Here is a 3,991-nt window from a genome sequence, read left to right on the forward strand (position 1 = left end):
AGGTTTGCACATGTAAGTCTTCAGATAAGTTTTATTTTCTCTTGACTTTTGACTCAACAGATCAACTTGATTTTTGACTATATGTGCCGCGTAGGAGCAGTATAATTCCACCATATCACAAGCCTCCCCTTCGAGTCTAGTCGAAGGAGGTATAGACCGATTGACTAGACTGTATTGAGTTATATACAATCTTATAATTTTGCCAGAAGGGACTTCAAGATTTCGGCTGAGATGTTGAGATACCAAGATGAGGTGCCAAGTGGTTAAGCGGCTGAGCAGTCGAAAGGTAGAGCCACCGAGAGGTCCGAAAGCCAAGGGGCCGGATGGTCGAGAGACCGTGTGACAGAGCTGCCAAGCTACTGAGTGGCAGAGTTGTGGAGTGGCAGAGTTGTGCTGAGCTGACAAAGCTACTGAGTGACAGAGCTATGCCGAGTTGTGTCGAGCTGTGTCAAGTGGCCAAGCTCGGGGTCGAGGTCGGTAGGTTTGCGAAATAGAGTAGGTCATGATTTCTTATTTCTTAAATGTTTACATATAAAAGACCTGGTCTTTTCAGTATACTTCCTAACAGATTTGTGCTGAATCCTTCCTTCATGGCCATCTCTTTTAACTCTTTAGGGTTAGAATCCTTGCAAAAGAGCCCAAGCTCTGATACCACTTGTTGAAGACCGGAGATGGCTAGAGAGGGGGGTGTGAATAGCCTCCTTGAAATTCGATTTTCTTCTACAAGAAAGTTAGTACGCAGTGGAAAATAGCAAATAAAATGAAAACAACACAAACTCTAGGATGTACGAGGTTCGGGGATAACTTGCCCCTACTTCTCGGCGTGTCCGTAAGGTGGACGATCCCTTGATCTTCGGTAGATCAAACCCCGGATAAAAACCGGCTAAATGAATCTCCTTCTCGGTGGAGTTACCTCTCCACAGCCAATCTCAAGAATAGATGTTAAATATAGAGATTATAGAAGGAAATCAAGATTGAGGCAAACAAAAACAAATAGCTTACAGTACAGCCTCAATCAATGAATCAACAACCTCAAGAGACCTTCCCGAGAGCAAGGCAGCACCACCTCGAGAGAGAGAGCTTCAGGGAAGATCGTAGGGAAGCAGAAGAGCTCAGCTAGCACAAGCACACACAGCTTAGGGTTTCCGAGAGATTCTCTTCTCCTTCATCTCTTCCTTTTAACCTCCTTGTTCAACGTTCTTCTCTGAGTCCACTGCATCCACTGACCAACCTGATCATCCTCTACAGCTTAGAGTCATTGTCTTTTACCTAAAAACAAGGTGAAAACAAAACTCGACAAACCCTGCACAAAGAAAGCAATCCCTTGACTCTTCTTGTTCTTCATCAAATTCAAACTCCATCTGGAAAGATCAGAGAGATTAGCACAGCAATATCAGAACAATCAGAAATCAGAGCAGAAAGCTGAACACCGATCAGAAGTACCTTAATCGATCAAACAATCGATTAAACATCATAATTTTTCCTCAGTAAAACGTGTAATCGATCAACCAGTCGATTATCCATGATCTTAATCGATCACCTGATCGATTAAGGCATGATAATCGATCATGTGATCAATTACCAGACGCTAATCTGGTTTCTCAATAAAGCATGTAATCGATCACCTGATCGATTACAGTTCACCATAATCGATTGCCCAATCGATTATGGTACGTTCTGTGAGTTTTGCGAATTGTCACAGAATGCTCGGTAATCGATCATCAGATCGATTAACACGCTAACGCTGGTCTCACAGAATGATCTGTAATCGATCACCAGATCGATTAAAGATCTGTAATCGATCATCCGATCGATTAACCAACTTACTCTTGGTTAATCGATTCACTGATCGATTAAACCAAGCTAGACTTTAAGCCCTAAGTCAAGACTTGATCAGGTTAGCTTGGGTCTCACCCGAGTCAACCGCGCTGGATCACGTAATCAGAGAACAAGCTCCCAAGCCTCCTCTGATAATGATTTGGTCCGAAGACAGGCTACCATGCCTACTCCGACCATAGTCCGGTACAGAGAATGAGCTACCGAGCCCTCTCTGACCTAGTCCGGAGAACGAGCTACCGAGTCCTCTCCAACTCCATCCGATCCAGAGAACGAGCTACCGAGCCCTCTCTGACTTAGTCCGGAGAACGAGCTACCGAGCCCTCTCCGACTCAAACCGGTCCAGAGAACGAGCTACCGAGCCCTCTCTGACCTAATCCGGAGAACGAGCTACCGAGCCCTCTCCGACTCTATCCGGTCCAGAGAACGAGCTACCGAGCCCTCTCTGACCTAATCCGGAGAACGAGCTACCGAGCCCTCTCCGATCTCATTCCGTCATCGATCAATCTGAATATACAATTAAAATGAACTTAAATTGTTGTCAACATCAAAATAACAATCGGGACAAAACTGCATCAACAAGCTCCACGAGGTATTATTACGGATCAGTCCAAAGCCATAGAAATTGTAATTCTTGAGGTATTTCCAGACTCTCATCATCGCTTATATCTTTGGCATATAATGAAAAAAATACCAGCCAAGTTTGGTTGTCATGTCAACTATAAGTTGATAAAGAAAAATCTAAAAAATATTGTTTATAATTCTTTAACTTCTGAAGAATGTGATAGCAATTGAAAAAATTGATTGAAGATTTTAATTTGGAGAACAATGATTGGTTGAGTTCTTTATGGGGTTGTCATCCTAAGTGGATGCCTGTGTATGTGAAAGATAAATTTTGGACAGGGATGTCAACAAGTCAAATAAGTGAGAGTATAAATGCCTTTTTTGATGGTTATGTTCATTCAAAAATAACTTTGAAGTAGTTTGTTGAACAGTATGACAATGCTTTGAAAAACAAGATTGAAAAGGAAAATAATTCTGATTTTGCATCTTTCAATTCAATTATTTCGGTCATTAGTGGTCATCCAATTGAAAAGCAATTTCAAAGTGTTTATACTAATAAGATATTCAAGTTGTTTCAGGATGAAATCAGGAGTTTGATGTTTTGTAACACTTCCTTTGTGAAGCAAGAAGGGTCAACTATCTTATATGAAGTGGTGGAAATTGTATTGGGAAAAGAGGGAGCAACTCCAAAAGATGTTTCATTGTTGGTACAATATAATGAGGTGGACTGTGAGATGAAATGTTTGTGCCATCTCTTTGAGTTTCGAGGAATTTTGTGTAGACATATGCTTTCTGTTCTTATCAAAACAAATGTCACTAGAGTTCAAGAAAAGTATATTTTGGAACGATGGCGCAAAGACATTAAACGTCGGTATCAATGCATCACCAATATTTATGATGATTCTTATTATAATGAAGAAGAAAGACAAAGATATAATAATCTTCAACCCTTGATACAAGAAGTCCATCAGCTTGGGTCCAAAAATCTCGAGAGATTCTCTATTTTAATGGGGATATTGAAAGATACAAAACAAAGACTCATGGATATTAACATTGTTGATTCGTTAGATGGTGATCACGATAGCAACACGATACATGAGGAATCAAGAATTGAGAGCAAGAAGTTCCACACTCCACTAAAAGTAAGATCTCGTGGACGTCCACCAACGAAAAGAAAACAATCTAAAGTTGAGCAAATTGTGAAAAAAGCGATGACAAAGAGTAGAAATCAAGCTAAGGTTTAATTGATTATACTTTGGTTTTATGTTTTGGATATAATTGATTTTACTTTTTGTTATTTGTTAATATTGAACATAAGTTCTTTGTCGACAAGGTGTGAGAGGTGGCGGCAAAGAGCAAGAAGATTTGTCAAATTTTGGGCTATGTTCAAGATGCTGCTAGTGAAAGGAACTTAAGATAGTTCCTTGTGGTATGAAAACTCCTGCTATTCTTCAATTCAAGATGCAAATTGTAGAATGAACTGAAACAAATGGATTCCATTTCAGGTTACTGCAAGTTTGTGGGATGCTGCTATCATAGGGACCTGGTGAGTTTATCATATGGTTGTCTTTTTTATTTTTAGAGTAATAAT

General features: G+C 40.2%; 1 pseudogene; it reads left to right on the forward strand.

The window, feature by feature from the left end:
- Positions 1 to 2,517: 2,517 nt before the first annotated feature.
- On the forward strand, positions 2,518 to 3,644 carry LOC141817916 (protein FAR-RED IMPAIRED RESPONSE 1-like; annotated as a pseudogene).
- The last annotated feature ends 347 nt before the right edge of the window (positions 3,645 to 3,991 follow it).

Source organism: Curcuma longa, unplaced genomic scaffold (assembly GCF_044706935.1).
Source record: "Curcuma longa cultivar G26 ecotype Majalengka, Jawa Barat unplaced genomic scaffold, ITB_CL_G26_1.1 contig_22509, whole genome shotgun sequence".
NCBI classification, from domain to species: domain Eukaryota; kingdom Viridiplantae; phylum Streptophyta; class Magnoliopsida; order Zingiberales; family Zingiberaceae; genus Curcuma; species Curcuma longa.